Raw genomic sequence first — 18,418 nt, 5'->3', positions numbered from 1 at the left:
CTGACAAGAGTATTCTTTGAGCCTCACCTTTCCAGGTGTGGTTAATTGCTTTGTTTCCTCCTCAGATATGGTCCTGACTTAAATTTTTCCTGATAATACAATCCTAATCAGGTTCAAAATTTAAAAACAACAACAAAAAAAACTCTCAGTTCCTTACTTCCTCGCAGATCAGAGAAGCAGGTCATTTTCTCCAGGATTTTCTTAACACAAGTATTTCTCACACATCCAAACAAATTCCAACATATTCAGAAAGAAAATACTGTTTTAAATCTTAAGATTTCCAAGCTACCTTGATTCTAGTAATTGACCAGTCATTTGCAGACGGGCTTTGGAGTGGTTAGGGCATCGAGAGAGAAGGTATCAAAAAAAAGGACTGAGTGGAAACCTTAGGAGAGATAGAGTAAGGATTTCTGCCCTGAAGAGGAGGAAGAGAAGCAAGGAAGAAGGAAGTAGAAAAAGGAGGCTGGTGAGAACAGAACATGGGATAATGACCAAAAACTTTTCAATTTACCAGCAGTTCTATCACTTCTTCATAAGGCAGCCAGTTGCCTAGTTCAGGATAAATAGGAAAACAGAAACTTTTGTATTTGAATCTATCTTGTTAAAAAAAAAAAAAAAAAAAACTACAGGCTCACACCTGTAATCCTAGCACTTTGGGAGGCCAAGGCAGGAGAATGGCTTGAACTCAGGAGGCAGAGATTGCAGTGAGCTGAGATCATACCACTGCACTCCAGCCTGGGTGACAGAGCAAGTCTCATCTCAAAAAAGAAAAACTACTGATTAGTGTGTGTGTTATATATTTATTAAAATATGTAAGTTTTATTTTAAGACATTTTCAAGTGAATAAAGAAATTACATTTAATAAAGAATATTAAAGAAGCCCCTGGAAAATCATCTCCACTTTTAATAAACTCTGTTATCTTGCCTGGAGTCAGCTGACTATGACATATAGAATTCTAGGAATCTGAGTTTCCAACTTCATCCTCCAAATTATCTTGTATTTTGGCTCTTGACTATGGGGGACTTTTTACAATAATCTCTAGGAAGTGTCCCACAAACTGATTTTGTGTAAGGTTCCACCAGAAAAGGGGAGAAGGCTGTGTGATTCCATATATTAGTGCTTTCTCATTTATTCATTCATTCAGTAACTCATTACACAATCAATAAGTATCTATTAAACATCTACTATGTGCCAGGAACTATGTTAGGCATTATGGATACAATGAGCAAAAAACTAAAACATGATCCCTTACATGGAGGTTGAGATCAGGGAGAAGTCAGGCATTATTCAAATGAACACAAGGTTAATAGAAAATTATTATGAGAAGTGCTTTGAAGAAAAGATACATAGTGCTATGATAGCTTGCAATATAATCTAAGAAACTTGGGAACATTTCCTAAAGAAAGATATTTCAATTAACATCTGAAACATGAATGAAAGAAAGTTAGCTAAGCATTCAGAGAGAAGGAACTGCAAAGGCTAGTGCCACCTTCCAGCCTTAATCCCCACCCCACTCCCAAATAATCTGGTACCTTACCTAGTCTCCTTTTAGAGCTCACCCAGGTCTTGACCAATTCATTCTTTCTCCATCCTTAATTGGGTCCTCACTATTCTCCACATTTTCAAAGGACAGCTTTCCCTTGAATAAAATGCCTTCATATTCCTTGTGTAAAGGACCTTGTCTCTGAGGTCTCTGAGTTCACATGGCCAGTGCACCTTCCAATTTATCCATGACTATAACCCTACTAATAAAAGATAGTAATGAAGTAAATTGAAAAGGAGTGTTATACAGTGCAAGAAGAACATGTTCTGAGTAGGCACAAATTGAGAAAATGAGATATAAATCTCAATGTAACCATCAAAAAAATTCCTTTAAAGAAGAGGCATGTGGTCAATACTTTGTTAGAGAAGTGTAATAATGATTGCTAAGTGACATGATACAAATTTCTATGTCTTAATTGGTGTGCTGGATACATGGCTGTGTACGTTAGTCCATTCTCATACTGCTATAAGGACATACCTGAAACTGTGTAATTTATAAAGGAAAGAGGTTTAATTGACTCACAGTTCCACAAGGCTGAGGAGGCCTCAGGAAACTTACAATCATGGTAGAAATGGAAGCAAACATATCCGTCTTCACAAGGGGCAGGAGAGAAAAGAATGAGAGTCAAACAAAAAGGGAAGCCCCTTATGAAACCATCAGATCTCCTGAGAACTTACTATCACCAGAATAGCATAGAAGAACCTCCCCCACCACATGATTCCATTACATCCCACCAGGTCCTACCACGTGATTCAATTACATCCCAATGGGGTCCCGCCCACCACAAGTAGAGATTATGCAAACTACAATTCAAGATCAGATTTGGGTAGAGCCAAACCAAATCAGTGTGTATACATTTGTAAATATTAGTATTGATGCATAAAATACTGTCATTAGAAATATACATATTTATAACTTAACTTTAAAAATACCAAGGGCATTACACATTGGTGGATTAAACTTGTACTAACAAAGGAAAACTATTTTAGAAAACAGTGTTGAAACAATGCAAAAGAACCAGTAAAAACAGGATAAATTAAAATTAAAAAATAGATAAAGTTACACAAATTTAAACTCTTGAAAAACTTTTGATTCATATAAAAAAATCTACTGGACTATGCATAAGGAAGCAGGTGATTTTAATTTAAACAAGGAAAATAGTATTTCCCAAAATGATGATCTGCTCTCCTCAACAAATTTAAAGTCCTGACTGAAAAAAGCTTTAAGATGTTCAAAGGAAGAAACCCAAATGCAGGTAAAATGCAAAAAACTGAAATATAAAAAAAGGAAATTCGAACATATATTAGTATACATTGACATATGTATATGTAAAAATTAATATATATTACTTCTATATTTACCTATTTTATTATTCCATTGTGAGAACATAATTTGTCAAATGAAACCCTAATTCTTCCACAGTTAAAAACACAAAATCAATTGAGGTCCTAGAACATGTAATATTTTCTACAATCCCATGCAAAAAAAAAAAAGAAAAAAAGAAAACTTCCTTACAATGACTATAGACATATATTACATTCAGGAGACACTAAACAATTCTCATGACTGAGAAAATACTCGGAAAAGAAACTACACAATACTGATCCATTGCAGCAACATGTAGATTTCTACTCAAAGGGCAGAACTCAATGTCAAATAGAGTTAGAATTCTCCCTAAATGGAGAGAATCCTCTCTCTAGACAGAATAAGCCAAGGTAAAGGCAGGAAGCTCCAGATTGCAGACCCTCACCTCACCTTCTTTCAAAAGCCTTGCCGCCTTGCTGGTCTCCATCATCCCCTGCTTTCCACAGGAAGTGCTGTCTTCTCCTTTCTCTTCAAAGGAAAGATTCCCATCAAGGACAAACATCTCTGTTCCCTGCGGGGAGGCTCTACCCTCGGGCAACATGAAGAGCACAAAGAGGAAAATGAACTACTGAGCAGAGCCCGTGGGTTCCTAAAAGGCGCCAGACACCCAACTGGGTTTTCCCAGGAGTGTTTGCTGGGCCACGCCCACAGCTGCAGGCTCCCTGGATTAGGTTAGGCGCCTTAAAGAGATTAAACTTTCTCCCTGAGTCCCTGCCACTCTTTTTCTAGCAACTGAAGAGCAATTTGGCAGAGTGGCAGAACAGAGACAAAATTAGCTCTGGGTTTCCCGGTAATTTCAAAGGAAGTGCTTTACTTCATTGCCCATTTCGAAGTCCTCTCTACCTCTGCGTTTCACAATTTCTCCACTTCCTGGTGTGGGCCTGTGTGTGTGTGTGTGTGTGTGCATGTGTGTGTGTGCATGTGTGTGTGCATACACACAGAGGGGCCAGAGGAGGAAAACAGCAAAGCCCAGAGGACGGAAGGGTCTCGAGGCCCGAAAGGCTGGTGCATTGCTCTTGGCTGATGACAGCAGAGAGGCCTGAGGTTCATGGGTCATTTGTGGCCCTCTTCATGCTTATGGACCCTTTATGACTATCCACAGCTCTGAGATGGGGGCCTTCAGAGCCAGAACCAAGCATGCGCTCGGCCCGTCCCTGAGGCAGCACTTGGGACTGTGGGGTGCGGACAGCTGCCAGGCTCGCCTGTCCCCGGGACACTCAGGTTGCACTTCGGGCCTCCTGTCTCCTGCAGGCACCTGCACAAGCCTCCTTTTGAAGGTAATTGCAGGAGTTGTTACAGTAACATCTGTGCGCTAAGGCAGGTGACAGGACTATCTCAGAAGTGACACTCTTTGAAGGGAGGGGAGAGGGGAGACTCCTCTAGTTTTGCTTCCTGGGCCCCCAGGGAGTTTCCACTCACGGTGGGTTCCACCCGCCCCCAAACCCCGCATGTTCCCTGTCATCCTCCAACAGCCACTGCCACCGTGCCCAGGGCCACACTCGCAGCTGAGTCCTACACAGACCAGCGACCATCGGCCACCCCATCACTTTCAGTTTCCTTCTGTCTGGTCCACATCCAGATTCTGGGAGGTTTTCCACAGGCACACCTCACTACATCTTTGATGTGCTATGGCCTGAATGTCAGTGTCCCCTAAATTTATATGTTGAAGCCTAAATCCCAATGGGGTAGAATGAACAGCTGGGGCCTTTGGAATTGCCCTAAAGCCAGACCAGCATTCTCAACAATCCTCTGCTGGAGAAGTTAGTGCTCTCATCAAAGAGGCTCCAGAAACCTCCCCTGGCCCCTTCAGCCACATGAGGACAGAGCTAGAGGCACTGCCCTAAGGAACCGGCCCTCACCAGGCTCTGAATCCTCAGGCATCTTGATCCAGGACTTCTCGGCCTTCAGAACTTTGACGATACATTTCTGGGGCTTATAACTCCCAGGCTAATGCACTTTGTTGGAGCAGCCCATTGGACAAGGACACGCCCTCCCTTCTCACCTGATGTCCCAAACGCCCAGGATGCGCCCCTCATGATCATTTCCCCATTGCGGGAATTCCATGGGTGAAGGGGCCAGGAGGGGCCCCTCTAAACTGCTCACAGGCTCTCAGAGGTCCCTCAGAATGGAGAGGACAGCAAGCAGGATGGGAATCTATCAACGACGCATGACACACAGGACCCAAGCAGACCCTTACAGGAAACGATCAAAGAGGGCAGGCGGGAGGCAGGAGACGGGAGGCGGAGGTGGGACCCCCCACCTGAGGGTGAGAGCCTCCTGCCCAGAACAGGGCAGTGCCAGAGGACGCAGGGAAAAGAGCCAACGAGACCAAACCGCAGGATGCATCTCACAGAGCCCAGAGTGGCGCCTGCTGTGTGCAGAGTCCAGGAGCACCAGAAATCAGAGCTGTGTCAAGAGGGATATTGACACCCTGAAGAATGCGTCAGTCATTGACCACATCCTACATCATGAAACAGCATTCTCTAGAGTGAAGGCAAGGAGAGAAACCCACCAGGGAGGTGGGGAGCAAGTGTCCAAGGCTCCCGGGACTGCCAGGCCCCCTCTTATCTCACAGAGGAAGAAGATGAGGCCGCATTCTGCAGGCTCCAGCAGGCTCCCAAGTTAAGGGATGTGATCAAGAATAGGAAGGTCACACTCAGGGCTGGAAAGGCTCAGAAAGCTAGGAAGTCCCCGGGGCAGCCACTGTGCTCCAGGCCAGCCCCATCCACACACCACACTGCCTCCTGCCCCAGGGAGAAGAGTCTCTGGGCCCAGGATCTGCAAGCTTCTGCAAAGTCCACAGAGCCCAGGCTTGGCAAGCTTCATCCAAGGGTAAAATACAAACCAGGATGAGGCATTTGATTCAGGGTCCTCCCGCACTGAGAAGAGGGAAGGACGAGGAGACTGACAGCCAAAGCATGGAGAGTCAAGAGGTGGGCAGAGGCCGAGCTGCGGGCAGAGCCACCCCGTGGCCCTAACCCGGGGATGCCAGGTTCCTCCCGCCACCCCTCCCCTTACTCCCCAGCTGGCTTGGGAGGAAGCTTTCCATCACTGTCCCAAAATTCTGCTCCAACACTACCCACATGGAACTTCTGACTCTCTGGAAGCAACGGTGTCTGCATAGACCGAGACAACGCGAATGACCCCCACGGAGCGTGGCTCTTTAGTGACACCCTCTGGCAACAGCTGGGCTTCCAACCAACAGCGTTTCTTCTATCAGCGATGCTAGCTGGTGTCCGGGCAGTGCTTGGGTTGAAGGGATCCCAGGACTTTGTGCTCAGAGCATGCGAGCCTCCACCTCGCCCTTCCTGAGCGCCTGCCAGGGATACCCACACACTACTGTGCTGGGGAGGGCAGAGGTGCCACACCCACCCACATCTACCGCCTTCTCTAGACCTTTCACAGGCTGGTAACTCCAAAATGCCACCCTTTCTTCATACATTTCCAAAGGAAGAAATGTATGAAAATACAGCAGCATGTTCAGAAACCTATCTTCTGGAGGAAACACAGAACTCTGGCCAAGGACATACATAAATCAAATTTCTGTCATGCTCCCAGACAGTCCCTCACTTTCTGCAGCCGAGTGCAGGGTGGGCATGGGCCACGCCACTGCGGCTCCTATGACAGGGAACCTCTCATTCAGCTTCCAGGATGAGTAAGAGCCACGGAGCCTCCCATTTCACCAAATGCAGAAGGGACGTTTGGGGGTGGCAGACCCTGCATTTACAGGGCAAAGAAGAAACAGAACCCACTGCTGGGACCGGTGGCCGGGGCCCCCAGGAGTCCCTGGGCATCAGATGGAGGCGGCGCCCCCTGCACTGCCACCCACAGGCCAGCAGCCCCACTTTTCCCTGCTGTCCATCGGGACCCAAGGAACCAGGCGCCTGGGGTGTAAAGAGCACACGGGGGGTCTGGCTCTTCCTCACCCGATTCCACAGAAACGTGTCTGACTCAAGGCACATTTAAAGGTCTTGACTTTCTTTCTTCTCCCAACTCCAGAGAGGGCACAGATGCCCAGAGTGAGGGAACAGTTACTTGATCACCAGGCGTGGAGTGGCCCTGGCCAGCTTCGGGGATCCCTGCAGAGCGAGGGTGGGCTGGTGCAGGGGGAAAGTGACATCCTCTCCTCCTCTCTCCTGCCAAAAGTGGGACAAGGAGAGGGGGGCCAGGGAGTGGTCCACTAGCAAAACCGAGTGGAGAGGAGGGGTGACGTCACGTTTTCTACACAGAATCCCTGCATGTCACAATAGATGTCCCTGCTCCTCTTCAGGGCACCTACTTCCATGCTGGGAACACAGTATTAGACCTTGGCATGGGCCACATGTCCCTCCCACCCCACGCCCAGAAGGGAATCAGGACCAGGAAGGAGTTTCCATGCCATGGACAAGCGCTGGGTGAGCACAGGGTGGGGGATCCTGCGCCGACCGGAGCGGGGCGGAGAAGCAGGCGAGGTGCTGTGCAGTCTGCAGGCTAACTCTGAACTTGAGAATGAGGACTCCCCGCTGGGCGCATTCCTGGAGGAAGGGAAGCACCTTTCCCCGGAGTCTGTCCCCGTTGCCTGACGATGGCATTCGTGCCCATCCAAAGGACCAGCTGCCACCACTGCTGGCTGCAAGTGTCCTTTCAGGCAAACACGGCACCTTGAGAAAACGAGGCAGAGTGAGGGAGGGGTTGGGTCGGAAGGTCACCTGGTGCTGACAAGGACGCTGAGGGAACAGCGGTTCCACCTGAGCAGAGCTGTGTGCTGGGCCTTCTCCTGGAGCATAAAGCAGTGCTGCAGGGGTGGCTTCTGGCCTGGACACTGCCTTTTTGGAAAGTGACCTGTGGCTCCGTGTAGCTGTTCTGGTGTGACGGTGCTGAATCTTATCCTTGGTGCACCCTCTTGTGCTCAGGGATGAGGAGACCTCTGTGACCTGACTGGACCAGGTAGTGCCACGGAGATCCCCTTCAGGGACGCAGGTGCTCATGCGCACAGGCCTGCCCGCCATCTGCAGGAAGCATGCGGTGCTCCCGGCTCTCCCGGACACTCTCATCCGCTGAAGTCAACTCGCCAGCATCCAGGGCAGGCTTCTTCCTGTGCCTCCGGGTCCTGTGGTCAAGGCCAATGCAGGGCCCGGGAGTGACCGCTGGAAAAGAAGAGCCCAGGTGAAACATACTCACCTACCTGTGGCCTGGGAGTCCCCAGGAAGTAAGCCTAGGAAGAAACCATCAGAGCCACCGATGGCCCCTGGATCCCCAGTGGGGTGAGAAAGGGCTGCATGCCTCATCTTCGTGGAGCGATGGCTGCGGTGCTGCGATTTCATCACTTCTATTTTCATTAGTTACTATTCCCATGAGAAAGTAAGCTATTCATGCAACATTTTATTTTTATTTTTGAGATGGAGTCTCTGTCGCCCAGGCTGGAGTGCAGTGACGTGATCTCGGCTCACTGCAACCTCCGTCTCCCGGGTTCAAAAGATTTTCCTGCCTCAGCCTCTCGAGTAGCTGGGAGTACAGGTGCCTGCCACCACCCCTGGATAATTTTTGTATTTTCAGTAGAGATGGGGTTTCCCCATGTTGGCCAGGCTGGTCTCCAACCCCTGACCTCAGGTGATCTGCCCGCTTTGACCTCCCAAAGTGCTAGGATTGCAGGAGTGAGCGCCACTGCACCCAGCCTTAATGCAACATTTTAAAAATCAAAATTCATGCTAAACCTTTCACCGTGAGCAAAACATCCACGTTTTAAAGCAAGCCATGGTCAGACCCTGTAACAGCAACACTCTGAGGGCTATACGAGTGTTGGGCACGGTGGGAAACTAAGTTTTGGCACGTTCCATTCAACCTACAAAATTGTCACCAAAGAAAAGGGAAAGGACTCACTTGCAGAATGTTCCACGCAGCTCCCAGGTGCACGGCACTGCCACAGAGCAGGAGTCTGCTCCCCGAGGACTGGGGCTTTAACCACGAAGACCATTTCCCACTTTCGTCTAAAGGGACAGAAAGACTAGGTGAAGTGTCCGGCTTTTTCCTAAGGGAAGGAGGTGCCTACAGCGTTGCTGTCACTGCTGCTGGCCACAGGAAGATGCAAAATACTGCCCACCTTACTATAGTGTTCTCTCTTCTTTTTTTTCTTTTAGAGATGGAGTTTTGCTCTGTCGCCAGACAGGAGTGCAGTGGCACAATCTTGGCTCACTGCCATCTCCGAGTACCTGGTTCAAGCAATTCTCCTGTCTCAGCCCCCAGAGTAGCTGATATTACAGGCATGCGCCACCACACCCAGCTAATTTTTGAATTTTTAGTAGAGATGCGGCTTCACCATGTTGGCCAGCATAGTCTCGATCTCCCGACCTTGTGATCCGCCCGCCTCGGCCTCCGAAAGTGCTGGGATTACAGGCGTGAGCCAAAGTGGGCAACTTAACTGGGGATGCAACTGCAGAAAAGAGCTGATGGGATTGGGGAGCGGATCCCAGGAGTCTCCAGAGCGGCTCGGGCGCCGCGGGAGCTCCGAGTCATCAAAGGCCGGCTCCAGGGAGCCTGGAAGAGGAAGGGCCCGCTCCGAAACGAATTCATTAATTTTATGGAACTGAGGCTATTTCAGGACTTTTTACTCACTCTTGGCGCCGCTCCAGCGGCTTCCAGGCCCCGGACCCGCCGCAAACATAGCTGGGCTTGGACCCAAACCTCTGTCCCGTCCCGCCCGGTCCTGTCCTGTCCGGTTGGAGGCGGTGGTTGGGCTCAGCGCCAGGCGCGCGCCCTCTGCTGGCCGTTGGGGCGCAGCGAGAGGAGAGGTGAGCTTGCGGCCGAGCGGTAGTCGCTCGCCCCTTGGCGGCCTCTCGCGGAATCGGTGACATTCTCCGTCCCTTGCTCTTGGCTCCTGGCTGGGGGATGCTCTGCTTCAGCCTTGCCTGCTCCCTTTACTGGGGCACGCCTTGGAGCCACGGCTTAAAAGTACGGAAATCTTCATGCCTTTGACAAGACTGAATAGGATCCCCTCTCATTCGGGTCTGAATGCAAAACCTGCTCCAAGTTGTCTTGGGAAACAGGACATAGCTTCAAAATCCGGAAGATGCAAGACACCTCCTGTTTTATAACCACATTCTCCAGGCTTCAACCATCTGGACACGGAGGGCCACGGTGGTGCTTGAGATAAGATCTCCTGGAGAAACTACCCTCCAGCCTTGATCACAGACTGGATGATGAAAGCAGAAATTCTTCTAGTGTATCTGTTTGGGAATCGTTGTCTACAGATTCTTCTAAGAAATCACCACCTGAAGACAAAGATGGGGAGGTGGTCAGGGGTGAAACTGAAGGGTGCTTTCCCCTCATTTGACCTTCCCCACAGGAAAACCATAGAGGAAGTTACACCCGTGACTTTCTGATCAGTTATACAGATTACTGTTTGCTCAGCTAAAAAAGAAATCCATTCTCTTCTGTCCCAGCTATTAATAGTCTTAAAATAATGAAAATGACACTTTCTCCTTGTTATTCCCATCCACTCTAGTCAACATATGGAATAGTGGGCTCTATTCCCATTCGAACTTCCAAAATTAGGACATGTAGTTCTGGACACCATTTCAGTTGAAAACCAAAACAGATAGGCACGTGAGTGCCGTGTGCACTCTGTTGCGTGCCAGCATGTTCGCCCTTCTTTATCCACGAAGCATGGCTGTGTTCTCTCTTTTCACTGCCAGGCGTATTGTCTTTGATGGCCTGATCTCTTTTTAGAATGACTCTCCAGGGGGCCCAAATATGTCTGTTGGTGGAGAGTGTACATCACCTGGTTTCCCTGGTACCCAGCCTAGAGCCTACCATTTCAGGAACTCTTGTCAGTATACTCGAAGTTAATAATGATGGCCATAGTAACAGAAAAACACACGTACCAGTTATAGGTGATTTGAGAGGATGATAGTTGATCCAAAGACACATTTTAAAGGATCCATGGCTCTAACTAGGGAAGTTACAAATGAAAAATGTATGAGATATTTAAAATATAATCATTTCATTATATTTTCTTTTTTTTTTTTTTTTTTAAAGAGAAAGAGAGAGAGAGAATAGGAAGGAGGAAAAAGGAAGAGAAAGAGAGAGAGAGAATGGGGAGGAGGGAGAAGGAAAAGAAAGAGGGAGAGAGAATGGGAGTATTGCTTTCTTGCCCAGGCTAGAATGCAATTTAGTAATGGGTATTGAAAACCTCTTTTATACTGATAATTATACTTAATGATGTAGTCAGGAAGGAATAAGGGAAGAAGATAACAAACAAACAGCCAACCAATATTTAATTTAAACCTATGAAATGCTATGCGATTACTGAGGAGTGATTTACTTCCAATTATATAGTCACCTTTGGAATAGGTGTGAGGTGGTAATGTATGTTTTGTGTATTTGAAGTGGAGAGTTCTATAAATGTTTATTAAGTTTACTTGTTCCGGGTCTGAGTTCAAGTTCTGAATATCCTTGTTAATTTTCTATCTCGCTGATCTATAGAATCGTTAGCTCTTCTTGCTGCATTGATCCTTTTGCCATTATGTAATGTCATTCCTCGCCTCTTTTGATCTTTGTTGCTTTAAAGTCTACTTTATCAGAGGCGAGAATTGCATCTCCTGCTTTTTGTTTATTAGTTTATTTTTACTCTCTGTTTGATTGGTAAATCTTCCTCCTTCTCTCTGAGTCTTTGTGTATTGTTGCATGTAAGATGGGCCCGGATGCAGCATACCGATGGGTTTTGGCTTTTTATCCAATTAAAATATATATAAGTTTAATACCGGCGTTTGATGCTAGCTGGCTGTTTTGCCCATTAGTTGATGTAAATTTTTTATTGTGTTAAAGTTCTTTGCTTTTTGATATATTTTTGGAAAGGCTGATATTGGTTGTTCCTTTATATGTATAGTGCTTCTTTCAGAAGCTCTTGTAAAGCAGGCCTGGTGGTGGTGAACTCTCTAAGTACTTGCTTGTTCGCAAAAGATTTAATTTTTCCTTCGCTCATAAAGCTTAGTTTGGCTGGATAGGAAATTCTGGGTTGAAAGTTCTTTTCTTTAAGGATGTTAAATATTGGTCCCCACTCTTTTCTGGCTTGTAGGGTTTCTGCTGAGAGATCTGCTGTAAGTCTGATAGGTTTCCCTTTATGGGTAACCTGACCTTTCTCTCTGGCTGCCCTTAGTATTTTCTCCTTCATTTCAACCCTAATAAATCTGGCGATTATGTGCCTTGGGGTTGGTCTTCTTGAAGAATATCTTTGTGGTGTTCTCTGTATTACCTGGAGTTGAGTATTACCCTGCCTTGCCAGGTTGGGAAAATTTTCCTGAATGATATCCTGAAGAGTATTTTCCAACTTGGATTCATTCTCTTCATCACATTCAGGTACACCTATCAAACGTAAATTAGGTCTTTTCACGTAGTCCCATATTTCCTGGAGACTTTGCTCATTCCTTTTCATCCTTTTTTCTGCATTCTTGTCTTCTCGTTTCATTTCACTGAGCTGGTCCTCGACTTCTGATATCCTTCCTTCTGCTTGATCAATTCGACTGTTTAAACTTGTGCATGCTTCGCGAAGTTCTCGTGTTGTGTTTTTCAGCTCCATCAATTCACTTATATTCTTCTCTAAATTGTCCATTCTCGTTAACATTTAGTCAAACCTTTTTTCAAGGTTCTTAGTTTCTTTGCATTGGGTTAGAACAAGTTCTTTTAATTCACAGAAGTTTCTTATCACCCATGTTTTGAAACCTGCTTCTGTTATTGGAACACACGTGTAATCTATTAAGCCTTGTTCCGTTACTGATGAGGAATTGCAATCCTCTGTAGAAGGAGAGGCATTCTGATTTTGAGTATTCTCTACCTTTTTACGCTGGTTTCTTCCCTTCATTATATATTTGTCCGTCTGTCGTCTTTATAATTACCGACTTTCTAACTGGGTCTCTGACGTCCAACTTGTTGATTCCCTGTGCCGAAATCTGAGCAATCCACTGAGCCGGCCAAAACAGCGGTGTTAAGACTGATGGTGCTTTTCTGCCCGGGAATCTCCGGACTCCGCACCAAGATCTGGCGTGCTAAGGCACCAGCAAAACCGCCACACCAGCCACAAGAGTCGCCCTGGCGACCCGTGGAGCTCCTCCACTGGGAATCTCCTGGTCCGTGAGCAACTAATATTCGTCTGAAAGTGTGGCGTCCTCTCGTTCTTTGCGCTTTCACTGGGAGGTACGTGCCCGAGCTGCTAATCATCAGCCATCTTGGATCTCTCTCCTCATTATATTTTCTTAAAGATTGGATTTGCCCAACTTGGAGCATCAGGATAAGAAAGGAGGGTGTAGCTGTTACTGGAGGCCCCGGTCTCCACTGTCCTGCCAGCCCTCTTCGGGATCCTGAATAACTGCACGGATCTCCCCAGGCATGCTTAGTCTTCCTCCAGCAATATAGAAACAACTGAATCTAATAACGTATTCAAAGACCTTGGAAAACCAGTCATTCTCCAATTCTAGTCTCTGCCATTGGGAAAAAAACCATGAATTTCTCTTTTGAAGGACCAAAAATGCTGAACTTTACTGAGTTCCATCCATGCCCTCTTCCTTGAGTTGTTTCCCTGAGTTCAATTTTTAAAATCAGGTTTCAGGTTATATCTTTGAGTATAAAAAATGTGCAAACAAGGAAATTGGTTTGTTGTGTTTTTAAAGAGTCTTATTACACACAGTATAAAAATGAACAGGAGACTTATATGCCAAACACGTACCCTCTCTCCCACTACTCACTAAATGAGACACTCTTTCCAGCATCGTAGGCATTATCTGTGGCCAAGTAAAAGAACCCTGGTCCTCTATGTGTGCCTGGAAGGGATAGGTACTGTGCACAGATCTGGCCTGTGAAATCATATGCACCACTATAGTTTCGTATTGGTATATTTTCACGCTGCTGATAAACACATACCTGAGACTGGGCAATTTACAAAAGAAAGAGGTTTAATTGGACTTACAGTTCCAGGTGGCTGGGGAAGCCTCATAATCACGGCAGAAGGCAAGGAGGAGCAAGTCCTGTCTTACAAGAATGGCAGCAGGCAAGGAGCAAGAGAGTTTGTGCAGGGAAACTCCCATTTTTAAAACCATCATCTCTTCTGAGACTCATTCACTATCATGAGAACAGTACAGGAAATACCCGCCCCCATAATTCAATCACCTCCTAACAGGTACCTCCCACCAGGCTCCTCACACATGGCAATTGTGGGAGTCATAATTCAAGATGAGATTTGGGTAGTGACACAGCCAAACCATATCAGCTTTCGTCCCTTTACAGGGATTAGAATAACCTAAGCACCACAATTACACAGTCATACATTAATGATATCAAAGCCTCAAAACACCAAGTAACTCATGTTCTGAATCACTCTTTGGAAGACAGCCAAACAGGTGAGTCCCTGATGAGAAATACCTGCACCAGCCTTTTATATGAAAGAAAGATAAATTGGCAGTAGAATCAAGCTACCGATCACTGTTATCTTTATAATACCTACCAGTCTTAACAAAATACTCCTCTGAAGAAAGTGTCACAAGTTAAGTTCAAATATAAGAACAGCAAATGCTATTTTATATCATTATAATAGATGAAAGAATGTTAAAAATAATAAAGTTATTCAAAGAATACAGATTTTCTTCTCTCTAAATGTAACTCAGAATGTACAAGATATTGTCAAAATAATTCCATGATTTTGGTAATAATAGTTGCCAGTAGGAGCTGGGTAAACAATCTGTATAATTGATTAGAAAGAGCCACAAGTATAACTTCCCTTACAGTTTTCCTGTGGGTAATGTCAAATGAAGGGAAACAAACCTTCACATTTTCATTTAATGTAATTTTTTTTTAAGATGGGGTCTTGTTTTGTTGCCCAGCTGGTCTCGAACTTTGGCCTCAAGGGATCCTTCTCCCTCAGCCTCTCATCTCTCTCACCTTCTGCCTCTCAAATTCCAGGATTATAGGTGTGACACGCTGCACCTGGGGAAGAAAGCACTTCAATTTCACCCCTAAAAATCTTCTAGGCAAAGACTGAATTTCTTTCTCTTTAGATGGGGGCGAATTTTTAGAAGAACCTTTAGACAATGATTCCCAAACAAGGACAAAGTAGATTTTCTGCTTTCATCTTCCTAATTGTGATCAAGGCTGGAGGGTGGTTTCTCCAGGAGTTCTTATCCCAAGCACCACCGTGGCCCTCCGTGTCGATGGCTGAAGCCTGGAGAATATGGTTGTGAAAACAGGTGTCTTGTGTCTTCTGGATTTTGAGGCTATGTCCTGTTTCCCAAGACAACTTGGAGCAGGTCTTTGCATTCAGGCCTGACCGAGAGGGGATCCTATTCAGACATGTCAAAGTCATGAAGATTTCCTTACTTTTAAGCAGTGGCTCCAAGGTGTGCCCCAGGAAAGGGAGCAGGCAAGGCTGAAGCAGAGCATCCCCCAGCCAGGAGCCGAGAGCAAGGGACGGAGAATGTCAGCGATTCCGCAAGAGGCCGCAAGGGAGCGAGCGACCACCGCTCGGCCGCGAGCTCACCTCTCCCCTCGCTGCGCCCCAACGGCCAGCAGAGGGCGCGCGCCTGCGCTGAGCCCAACCGCCGCCTCCAACCGGACAGGACAGGACCCGGCAGGACAGATGGAGGTTTGGGTCCAAGCCCAGCTGTGTTTGCAGCGCGTACGGGGGCATGGAAGCCGCTGGAGCGGCGCGAAGAGTAAGTAAAAAGTCCTGAAACAGCCTGAGTTTCAAAAAATATATATTAGTCACTTTGTTTCTTGCCCCTAACTCATGGGCCCTCCTGGGACACCCAGGAGCAGCGGCCCTTCCTCTTCCAGCTCCCTGGGCCCGGCCTTTGATGACCGCGGCCCCCGAGCCGCTCTGGAGACTCCCGGGAGCAGCTCTCCGATCCCATCAGCTCTTTTCTGCAGTTGCATCCTCAGTTAAGTGGCCCACTTTGAAAACACGATCTTCGGGCGGGACGGTTTGTTTGCATCTTCCTGTGACCAGCAGCAGTGACAGCAACGCTGTAGGCACCTCCTTCCCTTAGGAAAAAGCCGGACACTTCACCAAGTCTTTCTGTCCCTTTAGACGAAAGTGTGAAATGGTCTTCGTGGTTAAAGCCCCAGTCCTCAGGGAGCAGACCCCTGCTCTGTGGCAGTGCCGTGCACCTGGGAGCTGCGTGGAACATTCTGCAAGTGAGTCCTTTCCCTTTACTTTGATGACAATTTTGTAGGTTGAATGAAACGTGCCAAAACTTAGTTTCCCACCGTGCCCAACACTTGTACAACCCTCAGAGTGTTGCTGTTACAGGGTCTGACCATAGCTTGCTTTAAAACGTGGATGTTTTGCTCACGGTGAAAGGTTTAGCATGAATTTTGATTTTTAAAATGTTGCATTAAGGCTGGGTGCAGTGGCGCTCACTCCTGCAATCCTAGCACTTTGGGAGGTCAAGGCGGGCAGATCACCTGAGGTCAGGGGTTGGAGACCAGCCTGGCCAACATGGGGAAACCCCATCTCTACTGAAAATACAAAAATTATCCAGGGGTGGTGGCAGGCACCTGTACTCCCAGCTACTTGAGAGGCTGAGGCAGGAAAATCTTTTGAACCCGGGAGACGGAGGTTGCAGTGAGCCGAGATCACGTCACTGCACTCCAGCCTGGGCGACAGAGACTCCATCTCAAAAATAAAAATAAAATGTTGCATGAATAGCTTACTTTCTCATGGGAATAGTAACTAATGAAAATAGAAGTGATGAAATCGCAGCACCGCAGCCATCGCTCCACGAAGATGAGGCATGCAGCCCTTTCTCACCCCACTGGGGATCCAGGGGCCATCGGTGGCTCTGATGGTTTCTTCCTAGGCTTACTTCCTGGGGACTCCCAGGCCACAGGTAGGTGAGTGTGTTTCACCTGGGCTCTTCTTTTCCAGCGGTCACTCCCGGGCCCTGCATTGGCCTTGACCACAGGACCCGGAGGCACAGGGAGAAGCCTCCCCTGGATGCTGGCGAGTTGACTTCAGCGGATGAGAGTGTCCGGGAGAGCCGGGAGCACCGCATGCTTCCTGCAGATGGCGGGCAGGCCTGTGCGCATGAGCACCTGCGTCCCTGAAGGGGATCTCCGTGGCACTACCTGGTCCAGTCAGGTCACAGAGGGCTCCTCAGCCCTGAGCGCAAGAGGGTGCACCAAGGATAAGATTCAGCACCGTCACACCAGAACAGCTACACGGAGCCACAGGTCACTTTCCAAAAAGGCAGTGTCCAGGCCAGAAGCCACCCCTGCAGCACTGCTTTATGCTCCAGGAGAAGGCCCAGCACACAGCTCTGCTCAGGTGGAACCGCTGTTCCCTCAGCGTCCTTGTCAGCACCAGGTGACCTTCCGACCCAACCCCTCCCTCACTCTGCCTCGTTTTCTCAAGGTGCCGTGTTTGCCTGAAAGGACACTTGCAGCCAGCAGTGGTGGCGGCTGGTCCTTTGGATGGGCACGAATGCCATCGTCAGGCAACGGGGACAGACTCCGGGGAAAGGTGCTTCCCTTCCTCCAGGAATGCGCCCAGCGGGGAGTCCTCATTCTCAAGTTCAGAGTTAGCCTGCAGACTGCACAGCACCTCGCCTGCTTCTCCGCCCCGCTCCGGTCGGCGCAGGATCCCCCACCCTGTGCTCACCCAGCGCTTGTCCATGGCATGGAAACTCCTTCCTGGTCCTGATTCCCTTCTGGGCATGGGGTGGGAGGGACATGTGGCCCATGCCAAGGTCTAATACTGTGTTCCCAGCATGGAAGTAGGTGCCCTGAAGAGGAGCAGGGACACCTATTGTGACATGCAGGGATTCTGCGTAGAAAACGTGACGTCACCCCTCCTCTCCACTCGGTTTTGCTAGTGACCACTCCCTGGCCCCCCTCTCCTTGTCCCACTTTTGGCAGGAGAGAGGAGGAGAGGATGTCACTTTCCCCCTGCACCAGCCCACCCTCGCTCTGCAGGGATCCCCGAAGCTGGCCAGGGCCACTCCACACCTGGTGATCAAGTAACTGTTCCCTCACTCTGGGCATCTGTGCCCTCTCTGGAGTTGGGAGAAGAAAGAAAGTCAAGACCTTTAAATGTGCCTTGAGTCAGACACGTTTCTGTGGAATCGGGTGAGGAAGAGCCAGACCCCCGTGTGCTCTTTACACCCCAGGCGCCTGGTTCCTTGGGTCCCGATGGACAGCAGGGAAAAGTGGGGCTGCTGGCCTGTGGGTGGCAGTGCAGGGGGCGCCGCCTCCATCTGATGCCCAGGGACTCCTGGGGGCCCCGGCCACCGGTCCCAGCAGTGGGTTCTGTTTCTTCTTTGCCCTGTAAATGCAGGGTCTGCCACCCCCAAACGTCCCTTCTGCATTTGGTGAAATGGGAGGCTCCGTGGCTCTTACTCATCCTGGAAGCTGAATGAGAGGTTCCCTGTCATAGGAGCCGCAGTGGCGTGGCCCATGCCCACCCTGCACTCGGCTGCAGAAAGTGAGGGACTGTCTGGGAGCATGACAGAAATTTGATTTATGTATGTCCTTGGCCAGAGTTCTGTGTT

General features: G+C 48.1%; 2 pseudogenes; one reads left to right on the top strand and one right to left on the bottom strand.

The window, feature by feature from the left end:
- Positions 1-6,831: 6,831 nt before the first annotated feature.
- Positions 6,832-7,490, bottom strand: LOC135275213 (uncharacterized; annotated as a pseudogene).
- Positions 7,491-16,890: 9,400 nt separating this feature from the next.
- Positions 16,891-18,000, top strand: LOC135275210 (uncharacterized; annotated as a pseudogene).
- Positions 18,001-18,418: the final 418 nt, after the last annotated feature.

Source organism: Aotus nancymaae, unplaced genomic scaffold (assembly GCF_030222135.1).
Source record: "Aotus nancymaae isolate 86718 unplaced genomic scaffold, 86718_ANA_hifiasm-v0.15.2.pri h1tg000003l, whole genome shotgun sequence".
Lineage (NCBI taxonomy): Eukaryota > Metazoa > Chordata > Mammalia > Primates > Aotidae > Aotus > Aotus nancymaae.
This window is presented reverse-complemented; position numbering and strand designations above follow the sequence as displayed.